Source organism: Talpa occidentalis, unplaced genomic scaffold (genome assembly GCF_014898055.3).
Source record: "Talpa occidentalis isolate TD23 unplaced genomic scaffold, MPIMG_talOcc4v2.1 talOcc4.12, whole genome shotgun sequence".
Classification (NCBI taxonomy): domain Eukaryota; kingdom Metazoa; phylum Chordata; class Mammalia; order Eulipotyphla; family Talpidae; genus Talpa; species Talpa occidentalis.
Window position 1 is genome coordinate 98,946,877 of NW_023601212.1, and position 18,133 is coordinate 98,965,009.

The following is an 18,133-nucleotide window of genomic DNA, read 5'->3' on the forward strand; positions in this document are numbered from 1 at the left end:
ATTAGATAATACTCTAAAAAAAGAAAGAAAAGATCTTTTTCATTTTTTAAAGATTTATTTATTTATTCCCAGAGGTAAGAGATGGGGTGGAGGCAGAGATGTCTTAATTCCTAATGTGCAATCATTTTTAAAGTTTTCTAAAATGATATTGACATAATGCCACAGTGTCGACATGTCAAAAGGGCAAAATTAAGTCACCAAGCTGCATAAGAAACAGACCTAAAGTGAACTTCATCTGACCCCAAATCTCTAAGGCCCAGCTGCCTTTCCAGTCAACACGGAGGCAGCTAGTGTGATGTGGAGGTGTGATGTGGAAGAAAGGCCCAGATGATTTAAATGTGGTGGGCAGGTTGCTCTCCTCCAAACGCCCATGTGCTGATCCCCAGAACCTGTGGATATATTACCTTCTTGGCCAAGGAAAATTAAAATTACAGCCATCTGCAGTCATTAAGGTTGCTAAGCAACTGACCTTGTGATGTGGAGATTATCCTGGGGATTTTCCAGGTGGGCCCAATAAAAACAGGTGGGCCCAGCAGAGTGTCCTTAAAAGAGGGAGGTAGCTGTGAGGCAGAGAGCTGTGGCTAGGGAAGCGGGTTATGGAGATACCTTGTTGCTGCCTTTGAAGATGCAGGAACAGCCCACAAGTGTGGGTGCTGCCAGAAGATGGAAAATCAAGGAAAGGGATTGTCCCCCAGAACTTCTAGAAAGAATGTCTGTCCAGTGAGACAGTGTCAAATTCCTGAGCTACGGCAGGTAGGATAATAGACTTGTGTGTTTTAAGTCACTGAGTTTGCGGTCATTAGTTACAGCAGAAACAGGAAACAAATAGTAGGTGCACTTGAGGACCTGAACGCTGACGTGGGAACACTACATTAGTCCAGATTCTTTGGGTATAAATAATTGAGAACTTATTAGAACCGACCTACCAATGACCAGCAAGGTTGAGATGACCCCGTGGGCTCAGCATAAGTCATGCTCCCCACCCTACACCCTGCTAGCTTGCGGGGGTGGGGTAAGTCAGAATCCCATGGACCCCAATTAGGAACCAGGTGTTTGGACAACGGAAAGGAAAAGCAAATTCTGGGGAGACTCCCACAGATGTCCGTGATAAACTGCTTTCCACTCTTTTGTAGTTTTTGAAAGGCAGATGTTAAGTCCTATCACTGCAGATACATGAAAATAAAGCAGGGAGAAGGGCCTGTTGACATCGGAACACACATCTTCTAGACGATTGATTGACTATATTTTTATTATTTGTTTTTGCCTTCACTCCAGTAAAAATTGTCTGGTATTCTGCCCAAGAGGTTGATTAATAAGCCTTCAAAAGCTGGTTGTCTTTAAAGGATTCATCTGAGTCCATTTCAATGTTCTTTGTTCCTGCAGCTTAAAGGCCACCACACCAGAGCTCCTCTCGCTTGACTCTCTCTTCCACTAAATGTTCCGTCGCTATTGTTTTATTGCAATCTATTTACAAGCAATGGGCGACTTTTTTCCCATGGTGCCTGGAGCCCTGCGCTGTGTTTGTTTATTGCTTCTCTGTGCACCAGAACTCGTCCTTGGGATTCAGCTGCCAATGTAAGGGATTAAGGGGCTAAGTGAGTCTGACTAGGGTAGGAATCTCTAAGATGTGCTTCTCTCGCCCAGCTCTTTTGCAGGCAATTTTATTTAACACACTCACTCTCTCTCTCTCTCTCTCTCTCTCTCTCTCTCTCTCTCTCCTCATTACAGCTTGGTAACAAAACAGTTACATTTCCCAATATTGATTCCATCTCTTTTTAGGTCTTCTTGGAAAACAGAAAATATACAGATATTACACGTATACATATTTCCAAATGCACATATTTCCATTCATTAATAATCTGCTTTTTTCCTTTAATCAAAAGTACCCCACAGGACCATCTAGCATCCGTCCTGCCACAAAGCACCCACTCCCAGCAGCCACTGAATGGACTGGCTCAATTGCCTGGAAACCACTTGTCAGAAGTGCTTTAGTCTTGACCCCGGTGATGGTCAACACGCTTGTGCTTCCTCACTCCCCCTGGCCTGTGGATCTACTAATCCTAAATGGCCTATTCGGCCACCATTTTTGTTACCTGCAGGTCTGCATTCCTATACAAGGTCAGAACTGCCTGATCAATCAGTCAGAGCCAAACCTTACAAGGTGCTTTTCAAATCAACCAAGAGCTTAAAGCTTGATCACCCAGGGAAGGGCATGCATCATGAGGTATGACTGGAAACACACAGGGGGGCTGAATACCCATGTATAACAAGGGACCCCAGAAGCTGATCAGTGGACTGCCTTGTTGATAAGATTGAAACCATGGCTGGGGAACTAGGGCTTGATCTCAATTACAATACCAGGTCATCAAACAGATGAGAAGTGCCTGGAGAGCAGACCCCCAATGCCTGATAATATAGATGTCAACACAGTTTCTAGAGACCTTCTTTCCCTTTTCCCTTTTCCCTCCTTCTCCTCACAACTGATGTTGTCTGATTAGTCTATCAATAAAAAGTCCAGGATCTTGCTCTTCAGCAGCATCCTTCATTATGTAGTCTGCTGCACAGCTCCCGTTTCTTTATCAGTGTGGTGTTGCCTAATGCAACACTGGCCTACACCAGGGGGCATCCCTACAGCTGAGGCACAGCACCAGGGCATCTCCAGAGTCACCCCTAAAGGTGGCCTCCACTGTCCCCCACCACAAAGGCGGCTTCTGAATCAAGCACAACCAGGCAGTAACCCCTGCACTTGCATCCAGTATAAACCAACATCTTGGGGCACCGCACAAAATGGCAAAAACTCTATGTCATCTGTTCCTGTCATGTTTCGTGTCTCAGATGCTCATGTTTTCGAGGGCTAGACCTGCAGTATTCAATATGGCAGCCAGTAGCCATATCTGGCTATTTAAGTTTAAATATAAATTAAGCACAATTCATTTCCTAAGTCACTCTGACCACATGTAAGTTCTCCATCACCGCACATGCCCAGCGGTGATGTGGTTTGTGACACTGAACATTCAAGTCATCAAGTTTCCAACCACTGCTCAGCGTCAGGCAGGATGACAGAGGATCTCCATATCAGAATAAAATGTCATCTTGTAACATATAGGTCTGAGCATATGGCACCACAGCACAAAGTAGAAAATTAACTGACCTTCAAATGATAAGGACTGATAAGTGTGGGGTGATGATTACATGCCACACATCACGGGTCATTTAAAATGGGCACTATTAGTGGGATCAAATCCTCCATTGAATTTTTTTTTAAATTTATAATTCGCTTTCTAAGAAGGTAAGTGTCTCCTTCATCCTTCACACTAAGCCTCCAGCTCTCCGGCCTCCGCTTCCATCAATTCCCCCCACTGGCTCTCCGTGCTGTCCCTTCCTAATTCATCGCAATTTCCCAAATGTGAAAGAATATGATTCCAGGCTTTGCTTACGCTGCTCTCAGTGCCGGGAAAAATCTTGCATCCTGTCTCCCAGTTGCTCATCAGTCCCTTTTCTAGAATCCTGATTGGACATTAGACGCCCACCCCGACACTCCTTATTTCTGCCTTTGAGAAGCAATCGTACATCGTATTGCAAAGGTCCTTTGTGTGTGAGCGACTTCATTGCAGCGTCCGGAGGGCAGGGCCCGTGATGTCCTCCCCAGGCTGACGGTTACATTTAAAAACTGTTCAATATCATTTTTGTAAAATGGAATGTTTGAGGCCCTTAAATTCTGACCCCAGTGTCTTCACGCCCTTTCCACTGCTGTTATACAAAACGTCCCATCCTTCCAGCCTGGACCACTCATCCCTCTTCCTGAGGCACACCAAGCCCCTCTGGCCCCCATACTCTGCACATATTGGCTACTTTCACTGGAAAACACCCATTCCTCATTCTCTCCCCCATCACCCCCCAAGCCTACACCTGCCCTGCCAAGCTCAAATAGCTCCTCTGGAAGCCCACCCAAAGCCCGCTCATGCAGAATGTGTTTTTCTCTATCCCACCCTTTGAGTGTTCTGTGTTTGAATGCCCCTTTTAAAGTATTTATCACAGGCTGATTTTTATTACCTCTGGTTGTATCCAAGTCTCTCTCCTTCACCAGCGTGTGACCCTTTCAAGGACACAGGCGCTGTCTTATTCATCTTTATTTTTCTCTTGCTCTTAGCACCAGAGCGGCCCACAATTGACACTGGAAAGTGTTTGTTGAATGGAATTTTGCTGTGCAAAGGAGCACTTCCTCTAAACGACGGAAAAGAAAAAGAACAGTGACAGCTTATCTGAGGAGAACACAATGGACTGAAAAGCCCAGCTTTGATCAAAACCCTGCCCAGGAGCTCTCCAGCTGCTCAGATGTGGCTCCCGGCATCTGGGGGGAGCGATGGACGCTCAGGTAGGCACGACGTGACCAGGGCTGAGGGAGAAGGAAAAATACCAGCAAGGCCAAGGCGGGGCTGCACACTCTGTCTTTGAATGTCAGCAGAGCTCAGGGCAAAGAGGAGCTGCAAACTGGCAAATGGAGAGACTAAGTTCTGTGCTTTATATGTTTTCAGTTTTGATATCTACAAGCAGTCTATAATGCTCTATTTTTTCAGAAGGCAGAGATGAGCTAAGGTTTGATTGGGAGGGGATAACAATAATGATCTGGATTTAAGCATCAAGGGAAATATTAGTGTCGAAGTAACAGAATTTTCTCATCTAGGAGGGATTCACAGATCATCTTCTCCCAGGACAATAAATAAGAGAGATGTGTCATCAGTCTTTCTTTCCCCTGGCTGTGGCTAACGGATGCAGTTTGGCTGCCTGACCCTTTGTTGAAGAGCGAGGGCGTGACCTCTGAATCCCTCTCCACACAGAGTCAACACCGTCACGGGTTGACCTGTGAGATGAGCACGTTTTCCATCCGGATCTGGTCCAGCTTTCTCACCTGTGAGATGAAGAAAGTGAAGTCCCGAGGGGAGCAGGGGGTTTCCCAGGCGACACGGTGAACTGCGCAAGCTGAGACCTTCACCAGCTGACTGTCTTTACACCAGGTTGCCTGTTCACTGCCTCTTCTCCTTGTTACAGCTCCTACAGGATTTCTGCATCCCCAGCACAGCACACAGATGCAGCGCTGTGAGCCCACGGGAGCTCGGGCACCTTCAAATCCAGCAGGAAGTTCTCACAGTCAGCAAGGTCCTCCAAGTGGAGAAATCAGCACCCCATCTCCCAATCATGGTAAAACTAAACCCATCTTTATCTTGGGGAACAGCCTATTCTCCCTGATATGGCTGAACAGGGCAGGCCCTGGCGGCTCTCTCATCAGCAGTGAGCTTTGCTGAAACTCTTCAGGCCTCCAACCTGTGCTGCCTGGCGCTGCTTCCACCTCAAGGTTGCCCGGGTACAGCCTGGGGCGCTAGAAGGTGTGCGGACGAGTTCCAGATGCATTAGCACTTCTTCCTCTTCCTTTTAGTGCAGCTGTTTGTACAGCTTCCCAAAGGGAAAACTTGAAAGGGCCTGTTAATAACCTTGTTCAGCGCTCAGCTCCGGAGGAGAAAGGAAACCTTTCTGCAAATTCAGCATGGAGGCGTTATTTGGCAAGACAAAGATCTCAGGTGGCCTTGCTGGGGCTATTTGGGAATTAACCCTTTGGTCCCTGAAGGTGATGGAATGTGTCAGAGAGAAAGGAGAAGTAGGAGGAGGAGGGCGAGAAAGAAGAGGAACTGGAGAGGGAATCAGGGAGAGGGATTCCCTTCTGCATCATCTATTCCCCTCCAGAAACAAGCTCTTGGGTGCTTGGCTTCCCTGGAGCCGTCATCCCTCATGCCGTTATGATAACCACCAGCCACATGTGGCTGTTTAAGTTTGAATTTATGTTCATCAAAATAAATAAAATCGACAATTCAGTTCTCCAACCATATTTCATGTGCTCAGTAGCCACATGTGGCTGGTGACTCTAGACCGGACGTGACCGCCATCCCGGGAGCTCACTGGACAGCACTGGTCTAGAGAGTGTAAATCACTTACCCATGTCTAATCAGCAGACAGGAAAGAGACTGGCTGACATCCGAAGCTGCGAATTAGGACTTTCCTGCCTTGGTTTCCACCCTGAAGAAGTAAGCGAGAGATAGAGACAGAGAGAGAGAACAAAATGCCTATTACATTGCTTTGTTAGTGTGATGACCATATGCTTTGTTAGTGTCATTTTGGCTATATTTATGCAGAATTTACAAAAGTTCTGTATTTAGTTCTCTTGCCCAGTGTAAAAAAAGATGAAGAAAGCAAATAGCAGGTGGGGGCTGGTGGGCGCAGGACTGGACCGGGGAGGTGATGCGCTACTTGAGAGGTGACACTTGTATCTATGGGATCAGAAGGTGGCAGGAAGGAAGTATCACCAAGAGGGGACTTTGGGGCGCAGTGTAGAGTAGTCCTAAGGAGGAAGCCTGAAAACATCTCTGTGCTGCAGTGAGCAGAGGCATTTGTGTCCAAGATGGCACTGCTGCCATTTGTGGAGTCATATTAAACACTCCTATGTTCTGAAGTCTTGTGTCCCACCCCAAAATTCATAGGTTGAGCTTCTAAGCCCACTATGACGATGTTAGGAGGTGGGTCCTTTAAGAGGTGATTGGGTCATGAGGGTGGAGGTCCCATGAAAGGGTTAGTGCCCTTGAGGCCCCAGAGAGCTTCCTCGACCCCACCCCCACAGGGAGAAGTTGACACTCTGCAGTGGAAGAGATTGTTCACCAGGACCAGACCGTGCGGCTGCCTTGATCTGTGATTTCCAGCCTCCAGAACTGTGAGTAAAACGTGGCTGTTGTTTATAAGCTACTGAGTCTGGGGTGTTTTGTTATCACAGCCTGGATGGGGTAAGACAGTGCCCTCCGTTTTGGAGTGAAAGAGGAGGTACGCAGTGGTTTACATGTGTGCACAGAGTTGCTATTGAAATCACAGTGTTTTTCCAAGGCGTCTTCTTTCTTATCTGACTAGTGGAACACTGAGCATCTCTCTCTGCTCACAGAGCCCGTGTTGCATCTGTTCCTGCCGTCTCTAGAACAGCCTGCTTGGCGCGTTGGGGTCAGGTATTGTAGCTTGTCAATAAATGTGCTCAGAGGTGGTTCCTGAATTTGCAAGACAACCTGTTGTAAAGGAAGAGCAGGTGGGGAATTATCTTAAGGGTGTGTTTCCATGGCAAGTGTCTTGTGTTCTTTTTAAATATTAGATAGTATTTCATTGAGGATGATTTTGCGCAGAGAGCTGATGAGATTTAGGTGGGGTAAAGAGATCTAAACCCAGGTCCCTGCAGAGCCAATTTTGGCACTAAAACTCTGTGGGCACGTGACACTTAGCACATTGCCTAGCATAGAGCTAGTGCAGTGACAAAAATATCGGTAATGAGGATTAACCTAGAAGGAGAGATAAAAAGAAATTCACATAGGTGAACAAGTTCTTCTCTGAATCCTCACAAATCAAAATTCTATTTGATTTTACGTACACATCTGATGCTGATGATAGAACGATGCAGACAATCCACAAGCAAATAGAAGCAGGTCCCACGGGTATTGATGGCGATCACAGAGGATGTTGCATGTCTATAAATACACCCCTTTCAGTAAATCCCTGCAAGGAAAAGAGAAGCATGGGGATTTTGCTACGAATTCCATCTCAACATCAGATAATTTTTATCTAATACATACAAACAAAAGCCATCCTTTGTGGGTTTCCAAACTGACATCTCCAAGAAATGGGATACTTGAGTAAATTTGATGAAGAACAAAGACATTCTTAATGTTTAAGCAGACAGAGAGTAGTGGAAAGAGAGAGAGAAAGAAATTCAAACTTAACTGGGAGTTCAATTTAAGGTATTGTTATATTGAAGTTGTTCTAAGGAAATTGAAAAGACTGCATTCAGAAATGAAAGGTAATTGTACAGGGTACACAGTAAGTAAATCTTAAGAAATTAATCTATTTCTGAGACTCGTCAGCACGCCATGGATCAGGGTGTTTTCTGTCTTCTAGATTCTCTACCCCTTTCAAGATTTCGTCTTCAAGTCATGTCTTACTATCTAGAAAGTGGTGTTCAATTAGTTTTGTCACGGGATACAATTTTCTTTATTTTCCTCTTTCCTTCCTTGTGGCATCTTTGCTTGCCTCCTGGCTACCTTTCTTTCTCACTCTGTCAGGAATCAAACAGATATTCTACACATGGAAGATGGCTTCCTTCGCTCACCAAGTGTTTGCTCACCAAGTGTCTGCTATGTGCCAGACACTAGTACGGGTATGGAGACTCTCTCTTAAGTGAGAGGGCCTCCGGGGTACAGGGAACTCACAGGTGATGCGGCTAGTGGTGGGCATGTGGGGAAAAAATGATAGACACCTTCGAGAAGGAACCAGAGAGTGCTGTGGGGTAAAGAGTGGGGATTATATGACTGACTCTGGGTGGAGTGGACAAGAACAAAAAATGACACCACAGAGTAGAGACTGTCCCAGCCAAGCTCCCAGCAGGGGTCAAGGATTGCTGAACAAGTTTGGAAAGACAGATTCCAATCGCATATAATTGCCATAATCCCTTTCATGAAAAGAATTCCCAGACCACTTCCCACAAAACATCCTCACCCCAAACTTCCAGTGGAGCTAATGATAATTATGCATCTCCCCCTTTAAATGTCTCTTTGGAAACACTTGACTGGAGATGATTAGGAGAGGGTTAATGGAAAAATAGAAGTCAGCCCATGCTAAATTCTGAGAAGTCAGAGGATGGAGGGAGAGGATCCCTTAAATCTAATTTAAATTAAAAAGATGTTTGTGAAACCAAAAATAAATCTTGCTCCAGAGTGATTACCAGATGAAACATTTTAGTTAGTGGATGGTGAACTGCCCCATATTTCACGTTCCCAGTCAATGTTCTCTCTTTGCTTTACCTGAAGGGCCTGAGTGCTGAGCTGATGAATGTTTTGTAGGCTTAAAAGACCATTCATCACCACCACAGCTAATGCCATTTTCTGAAACCTAATCCAAAGGCACTTTATGAAAAGTGCTCTCTGCCTGGAAGTGTCCTCACCATCATCTTCAAGACGGCTGGTGGGGACAGCCTGGCTCTTCGCTGCCTGATGACTGTGTGGCGGGATGGGCATCTCCTCCTCCACTCCTTTGCCAAGTCTCCCTGTCTCCTTCCTCCTCTCTTGGAATCTGCCTCCTCTCCCCAGTAGGGATGGGGCTCAGAGAATTCTGCCATGATCTGTGTTCATGAGAAACTAGTGTCTTGGAAGTTCTCTGCCCTCCCTGGAAAGCTCCTTTCAGAAGCACAGGTGGAAGGGCAGAGTGAGTGAGTGAAAATGCCCCTTAGTGCAGTGGTGACAGGAGAGAGAGAGAGCAAAAGAAGGGGCAGGAGGATGAGGGAATTTGTGGGCATCTGTGTGGGGCTCAGGAGAGGCTGGACAGTGGGCCATAAACAGACTTGCATCATCCCGAGCAGCCTCCTTGTCAGATGAGGTTGATTCATTTCTATTTATAGAATCATTAAGAGATTTCAGTGGAATGGCTACATTTTTTAGTATCCTTAGGTAGGAAAGAATTTTATCACAGTGACAAAGCCTACATGTATAAATGAAGATAATCAACAGAACCTATATCATCTGAATTGTTGAATTGACTCATACTGCCTAACTATCTAAGTTTTAATTTTTAATTTTTTTAATATTTTGTTTTATGTAATTCTTATATCATTTTTCATTTTTGCACAATGTATGCATTTTTATTTTGGTTCTATTCCCCATAAAATTGCACCCCCCCTTATTTTGACCCTAATCCTTCCTCTCCCTGCTCCCCACCCCCCGTAGTGTGTCTCTAGTTTATAGTTGCTTGTTGATTTTGATTTTCACTTTGTACATATACACAATGGAATATTACTCAGCAATCAAGAAAGATAAACACATGCAGTTTGCAGCAACGTGGACGGAGCTAGAAGGGAATCATGCTCAGTGAAATAAGTCAGAAAGAAAAAGAAAAAGAAAAGAAAAAAAAAGAAAAATACCAAGTTTTATTTTTTAATAAAATGTCTTCAACATAAGTAAAGTCTATAGAATATGGCAGAGCTTCTATATTCTTACTACCCACATTTGTCAAGTTATTACTATATTTGCCTTAGTTATTCCTTCTTTTCTTTAAGAAATAAAATACTGCACCTAGGCCCTCCACCTGCCTTCCGTTCCTATATATTCCCCCAAGTGAAAAGGAAGTTATAGTCTCACAAATACCATCACATGAATGTTTAGGATTTTATTTACAATCACCCAAATCTGGAAAGAATCCAGATACTTTACAATGGATGAATGGATAGCAAACTGTGGCATATCCATTCAATGGAATACTATTTAGCAAGGAATATCAATAAACTACACATACACTCAATAACACAAGTGAATCTCAAATGAATTATTTAGTGAGGAAAACCATATTCAAAAACCCATGTACTGCATGGTTCTATCTTTATGACATTATGCCTGTTACAGTCAGAAAACCAAACAATGTTTGGCAAAAACTGGGGGTGGGGAAAAGGGTTGGTTACAAAGGGACATGAAGAAATTTGGGGGTGAGGAATCTGTTCTATATCTTGATTTTGGTGGTGGCCACTGGGCCGTGTTTCTCAAACTGTAGAACTGTATTCCATAATGATTTCTATTATATGCAATTTATGTTTCAATATAAAAAAGAGTAGATTCTGCTTGTATACGAGGGATATTGTGTGTGTGCATGTGATCAGACATTGGGAAGTAATAGAATGAAAGTGCATGTTTTCTGAGAATATGGAATGGGAAATCCACTAATATGGAGCTGAGGTTCCTCTAGATGTGGGGTTGAGGGTGTGCCATGTAAACTTTCTTTAGATAAGTGATGTTTGAGTCAGTATTTCTTCTAAATAGCAATTCCCAAGCCAAATGTCTATGTTCTGGGAACTAAGTACTAATTGCAACAGCAACGCCTTTGAGCCAAATGCTCCGTCCATGCCACATAATGAGCAAGAGGATTAACATACTTAACTCACAATCCTTATGGTTCCACAATAAAAGTATTCCATGTTATTTTACTAACAGACAAAAACAGATAAGTAAATCACTTGCCCAAGGTCACAGAACTAATAAATCTTCAGAGGAACTTCCTCTGGTCAAAGACTCCCCCACTGATAAGATCTTAGTAACCCCAGGGGACCAATGCCACCATCATCAATTAATGCAGACACCTCAGAGAGGTCGCTCTCCTGAGGAGTGAGCCTCTAGCAGGACCATTTGCCTCTTTGGAGTCTCGCTGCGGGATCAGTGTCCTTCGGTGCGCTCAGCTGTGTCCTCTCTATGGTGACCCCAGGGTGCCTTTCCAGTCAGTTGACTCTGACATGTCTTGTCTTACTCATGGCCACGTCCCCCAGGCAGCGCCATTTCTTTAAACATCTCCCCATAGTTCTTTTGATTTTTTTTTTAAAGGGGGAAAAAAAAAAACTTCAGTAATCAGATTTTCTCAAATTTCCCACTTGATGATCTTGATTGGGTCAAACACTTGAAAATTATGTTAAGAGGCTCAGCTCAAAGTGAGCCAAATTGAGTTGGAGCTAATTCCATGTAACTTCTGGGCCCCAATGCTAAATGCAAAGTTGTCTGGTGGCAGCCGAGTAGGGGGAAAATGAGAGCCTTTCCCATCCTCATGAGAAACGGAGTGTTGGGTGGACTTAATCTCAGAGACTAGGGAGTTTTTGATTTATTAAATGAGACATCAGTGAAAAGAAACAGACAAAGAAAGTCTACCCTATTATTCAATGTAAAATTACATAAAAAGCAGGAAGTAAATCCATGTTCTAAGAAGAGAGTTGGACGACACAGTGATAAGAGGAGAAAAGAGTAAAAATACAAAATATAGCTGATGGTGGGAGGAGGCACTAGGAAAGTGCCCCATACAGCAGAATGGGTGGGCTTGAGACAGAAAGGAGCACGTCTACTCCTTTGGATGTATGAAATGGAATGGAAACCCAGCTGACGTCGCTTTTCAATGTTAAGTTATGAAAATTTGCAAATGCACAGGAAGGCTGAAAGATGGGGAGATGCACGTGCCTCCCCCCAAATCCACAGTAGTTGATGGTTGTCCCAAGGTGCTTCCTGCAGCCCCATCCTCCGCGGACGCCATGAGTGTTCTTTGCTGACACAGTTGAAAGTGCGTTGCAGACATCATAACACTTGGTTTCTAAATTCTTCAGCATACATCTAAAAATCAGGACATTCTTGTACATAACTTAAATAGGCTTTTAAAGTCATGGTCCATAAATCTTTCAGATCATAAAACTAAAGGAAAAATATTCATTTCACTGTCTGTGAATTGTCTTTGGTCTAGAATGACTTTGGGCAAAATACATTTTGACTTTGGCTTTGTCATCTCCCTGGGTCTATTCAGTGTGTGTGATTTATTCCATCGATGAGACAGAATGGCAAGTCTGAGTTGCCCCCTCCCTGAAGGAACTGGAAATAAGATCGCCCTCTGGGGGTTGCAATATGACATCAGTACATAAAAAATTAGAGCGTGGAATGTAATGTTGATGGAATGAAATGGAATGGCGGTGTGGCTGCAAGCCTGGGCTGGAATAAATGAGTGAGGATGAAGTCTATGTGTTAAGAGAGGTTGGCGATAAGGGTGACAGATGCAAGTGTTAGTGTCCAGCCAGGCCCTGTGCCCGGATGCTAGCAAAGCAACCTCAGGTCCTGCCCATCCGGACACATTTAACCTCAGTATGACCATCAGTCTGATGACAGATGTACCTGGAGATCACAGAACGGTGACAATGATCAAGTCTTGTACGAAAACAAAAGAAAAGAAAATCTCCACTTGCCCTGGTCATTTGCCAAGCAACTTTTGGGAAGTGCTTGACCTCCCCTATGGCTGCCTTGGTCAGACTGAGATAATTATCCCAAATACTTGGCAGTCACAGTCATCCTGTTCAATTCATAGACTGGCCTCTGGCGTTACCACCAACACACTTCAATTATTGGTGAATTTGCTCACTCCTTCAACAGAGAAGGCCCTACTATGTGTGTGCTATTTTGATGAATCATCACTGATCTATAAAACGAACATCTTCCAAGGTTCAGTATTATTCTAAGTAGCTTACATGGAATTGCTTCATTTCATCATGTCATCCCTCCAAACATTTTGACAATCTGGAAATTGAGCTGCAGAGAGTTAGAATGAGAATTTGAATTCAGCCTGAATCTAGACCTGTGTCTGAATGAACCTTCCTCGAGCTCTAACAATAAAGAACTTCAGAGTTTTTGGGCTGGAAACTCCCTCCCTGGACTGTGGCCAGAGCAAATTCCACCAAAGCAAATTTCTCATGGGCAGAGCCTGTTCAGGCAGGGAGAAGGGTGATCTCCTTAATCTAACGGGTATTGACCTAAGCACTTGACTATGATCATGGATGCAAGATAATTAAGTGATCGTAGAAACATCTACAGTCAAGTAAAGAAAGCTTGAGAGCCCCCTGGCATGGGAACACCTTGCCAACAGCTCAAGGGATGCACACCCCATGTTTGAAATAAGCCTCCATCTTGTAGAGTGTGATTTTATGATTTAGGTTTAGTCTCATTGTCTAAACTTGTATTGGATTTCTACTGTTGCATAACAAAGACCCAAAAACTTACCAGCTAAAACGAACCCTCATCTCACATCTCACAGTTCAGCTCGGACCAGGTGCTGCTCACCTGGGCTCTCCAGCCCCTGGTCTAGCTCTGGTCCCCTCCTAGTTCTCTGCCAGTGTCCCTTCCCTGTGACCATAGGACCCTCCCCCTCCTGCTCCACTGGCAGCTCACAGCAGAGCTGTTTGCTTCTTCCTGAACAACTACAGAGGACATCTTTCTGATGCTACAATTTGTTTGAAGGGCTCAACTGATTAAGCCAGACCCACCCAGTAAAATTTCCCTCATTATGACCTCAGTCAACAGAGTCACAAGCCAGTTACAGAGCTGCTAACTCAGTAGAGTCACAGATCTTGCCCACACTCAGGCTGAGCAGAACATTACAAGGGTGCTGGACTTTGAAGGGTGGGGCCTGAGGGGGTCATTTTCGGATTCTGTACCCTACAACTTAATGCTGCTAGTACCTGCTTCTTCCCTCTGTGCACCCAACCCACTCCAGCTAAAACCCTTATCTGAACATACTCTGTGAGACCTTCCAAGACCTCCCTCATCACAAGACCTGCCTGGTGCCACCAGGTCCATCTTTCCAGCTCGGCCTCCATCAGTGGAGCCCCATCACTCAGGACACTCACCACCTCGCCACACTCCCCACCCTGCCAAACTGCCTCCCCCTTGCTTCTACTGGTTATTTTTACTGTTTATATCATTGTGGGTTTGTTGTTGTTTTGGATAGAAAATATTTAACAGACTTGACCCTCTCGGGGTCAGTTTAGACTTTGTACTTGATTCAAGATATAGCTGAATTCCAAGAGGGAGGGGCTGCCAGAATATATTCGAGTAACACTTCAACATTTAGGTATCGACCCATCGGCATGAATTGTCTACCATGTCGGCATATTCAGCACCCTTGGATGGTCCAAAGGACTCTGACATGGAAAGAAAAGGAACCTCACATTTTAAGTTATATAAGAAGAGCCAAGCTCATTAGCCGTTCTGAGAACCTGGCTGCATCAGCAGCGCTTAGAGGCTGGGAAGTGAGTTATTAGTGGTGTTCCCTCCAGGAAGGAGCCAGCGCAGGACTCCCAGAGGTGGCTTAACTTTCCCCAACCTACTTCGAAATTAGATTTACTCGGTTACAAATGGTACGTGTTAAATGAGCAAGACTATTAAACAAGGAGGGCTTGCTGCGCTAAATAGCTGAGCATTTAACAGTGTGCCCCGGCATTACCATTTTTATGGTCTATTAAGACCATCGGAAGAATATCAGTGGAATGGAGAATCAGGTAATGGATGTACATGTCCTGTAAATTACTGCTCGTCTGCATAAGAAGAAAAGTCCCCTTCTCATCTAGTAAAATGTGAGACAGGACTTGAGGGAAGTCAGTGTGTATTAGGCACAGGGTGGGGGGGTCGCTAATGACCCTGAACACAGGATTTCTCACCCACCCCCCACCTTCTAAAGCTGATACTTCAGAGAATGAACAGATTCTGGGTCCTGGCTTCGGGTATTTTTTTCTCCTGATCTATTTTCAATCAGATTGAGGAAGACGGAGGCCATCATTACGCGTCAGGAGAACCATTTTCTAAGTCGCTGCCTTAACTTCTGCAGTTTGAAACCGAAGGAAGGCAGGCCCCCTGAGTGGCTCGGTCTCCTGCTATCCCCTAATGACGCTTGCAGAGTCAGCTTCACCTTTGGCTGATTTTCCCCTGAATTGAAAAATGCAGGGAGAGAAGTCAGGGGCGTCTGTTTTAGCAAGCAGCCGTGCCGGTCTGGGAGTTGAAAAGCTAAATAAAAGGGGAGGAGTTGGAAGCAACCCCCACACACCAAAAATGGCACGTCATTTTGAAACACCTGACTTTGTTAGTTGTGCTAGGAGTGAAATCGCCCTCCAGGTGGGAGAACAGCTTTTCACAAATGGCTGCTTTGTCACAACGGGGGACATGTGGAGGATGTCGCTGCATTGCTTTGCCGGATCCCAGGGTCCCCAAGAAGCCGTATTTCGCCCAGTAGCTTCGGGGATTTCACGTGGAGGGGGTAAATGGTCCCAGAAACATCCAGAAAGGCGGGCTCGGTGCACACCCGGGGCATCCCGCCCGGAGAATGGCGCTGTCGGGATTTACAGGGAGAAAGAGATGAGGTAAGGGGAGCACCAAGATCCCCAAACAAATAAAGCAGCCTCTCAGAAAAAGGGAAAACCAGGATTTCTACAGATCTGCAAATTTGGGGAAAAAATGTTTCTGTGGTGCTGCCTGTGGCTTGAACAGATGCTGGAAACATAAAAACAATAGACATCAGCAAGGAACAGGCCCATTCTTTACAGCTCGGCAGTCGGCCCCTTGGCGAGGCTCGCCAAGGCGCTCTGTCATCAACCGTCTGTCCTGAGCTGCCCATGGAGGGGTCAGCTGGGTCCGCAGCTCTGGCCTGCGGCACACCCAAATGCTCTATTCCAGTCCCCAGCGCTCAGGGCTGTTCCCCCACAGAGTGTTCCTTTGTCTCTGCAAGACCTGGGTCGGTGACGCCACAGGGATTGGGCGGGTATGGCTGCCCAGGTGATTGCTGATGAGCAGGAGCTTCAAAGATTTAAATAAATCGAGGGCTCTCTATTTATTAAGCTCATGGGCTGCACCAACAACCCTGCTGAAACTGACCTGTCTTCACTTTACTAGGTGTGCGTTGGCTGGAGCTTTATGCATGGACCAGGTCACTCCAGCCTCAGGTCATTTCTTCCGAGAAACTCACAAGGTAGATACGTTTATCATCTCTAGTCTTCAGATGTGAAAACGAAGGCTTAAGGGTGGAGGCGCTGCCCGGGTGCAGGTGCTGGGAGCTGTGGAGTCAGATGACACACCTATGCCGGCTGGAGACTGAGCCTCCTGGGAGAGTCAGGACACCTGAGTGCACTAGTAAGGGCGGCCTCCCCGGGGACACCATCATGTTCAAATAGAGTCTCAGTCCCTCCCATTGTCGCTGGGCAGGGTGTGGAAATTATTTAACCCCTCAAGCCTCAGTTTCCAATCTGCAAGGTGAGGATGGGGAACAGGAGGGTCTCATGGGGTAGGAGAGAAATAACGATGTGTGTGTTTCACGCGTGACCCGGCGTCTGCTCAGGGGCACCACACATAGTTGTCGCCACCATCCTGGTACTCGCTACCACTCCCACATTGTGCATTATTTTCCTCTGTTGCTCCCTCATTACAGCTTATCATTGTTACTTTGAGAGGGATGTGTGTGTGTGTGTGTGTGTGTGTGTGTGTGTGTTTTGGTAAATGTTCACAGTGGTGCTGCTATCACCACCGCCATCTAGATTAGCTCTAATCCAGGGTTAGAACATTCCATCCCCCACACAAGCTCCCTTGTCAATCCCCCAGTCTACTCCCAGCCCTGGGCGACCACTAGCCTGCTTTCTGTTTCCACCAATTTGTTCTTCTAGAAATTTCTATATTGATCCATGTTTCCCTCCATCCCTGGTCCATCCAGATCAAGCACCTGACCTGTTTGTTCGACACGCAAATTCCCAGGCTCACCGCACAAACCTTAGGCCCAGGGCATCTCTGCATGAATAGGCTACGCAGGGCCTTCCTGGAACAAGCGAGGACCCCCACCTGCAAATTCCAGGGTGGCCAGGTTGGCCCTGGCAGTGCTGAGTCAGATGGCAGCTCACAGCTCACAGGGCTGACCAGAAAGGGGGGTGCTGGGTTCCCCGGAGAGCTGATCTAGATGACGGTCGCAGTCACTGCTCTCCTGGAACACGTCCCTTATCCCTCAGCCTGGCAGCTCCTTCGTCGGGAGCCTCCCTGGGGCTCTGAGGACAGACCTTTCACAGCTCTCATTAATTCTTTCTCCCCGGAGAGGCCGTAGCCCTGCCACGCACAAGACTGACTCTCCCTGGGCGACACCCAGAGACCAGAGCCTCTACTCAGCAGCTCCTGAAGGATTTGCAAAACACCCTGGCAGATCACTGTCTGTGCAGCTCCTGCTGAGGCCGCAGCACGTCCTGGCCGGATAAAGTGGTCCTGCCAGAGCCAGAGGGATACATGTCCTTTGTGACCTGCCCAGTGGGACTGAACCCTCTGTGGCCTTGGGTGTTACTCTGGTGGGAGGCACTTGCATCCGGCTGTCTGGAAGGGCAGAGGGTACGGGCCCAGCTTCCTCTGGGTCTGGCTGCAAACACAAATTTCTGCAGAGCTCAGGCACGGAGACCAGTGAGCTGGAAGGCAATGGCTGCGCATGTCCTACCGGCATGAGCACTGTCCAGGTGACCACTGTCCCGTGAGGACTAAAATCCCCGGGGGCTAGAGCTTCAGATTTCTTAAGACAGGCTGCAAATCAGATTTGTGTGTCAGTATTTTACCATTGGCAATTTTTGTTTTTTATAGTATAAAGTACATAAAGCATCAGTGGGTGGTGCTCTGCCAGGGCGGGTCCTCTAGAATCACCCTTGCACAGAGGGGTCCTCCCTTCCCTGCAAGGCTGGGACTGAGTCACAGGAGAAGGGGAAAGTGAT

General features: G+C 46.1%; 2 long non-coding RNA genes across 8 annotated transcripts in view; one reads left to right on the forward strand and one right to left on the reverse strand.

The window, feature by feature from the left end:
- Positions 1 to 1,243: 1,243 nt before the first annotated feature.
- Positions 1,244 to 18,050, reverse strand: LOC119241950 (uncharacterized). Of its 7 annotated transcripts, none has more exons than XR_005124407.2 (8): positions 13,635 to 13,860; positions 13,106 to 13,166; positions 7,454 to 7,578; positions 6,978 to 7,097; positions 5,989 to 6,069; positions 4,910 to 5,121; positions 4,054 to 4,224; positions 1,244 to 1,567 (listed from the first exon to the last, which is right to left on the reverse strand). It is a non-coding gene; the product is annotated as an uncharacterized LOC119241950 (long non-coding RNA). The 7 variants fall into 7 exon arrangements; XR_005124405.2 differs by having other exon boundaries at positions 4,910 to 5,529; XR_008551273.1 differs by having other exon boundaries at positions 4,910 to 5,529; positions 6,911 to 7,097.
- Positions 17,845 to 18,133, forward strand: part of LOC119241951 (uncharacterized) — a 38,909-nt gene continuing 38,620 nt past the window's right edge. The window contains exon 1 of the long non-coding RNA XR_008551265.1: positions 17,845 to 17,884. This is a non-coding gene — a long non-coding RNA (uncharacterized LOC119241951). The remainder of the gene's footprint in view (positions 17,885 to 18,133) is intronic.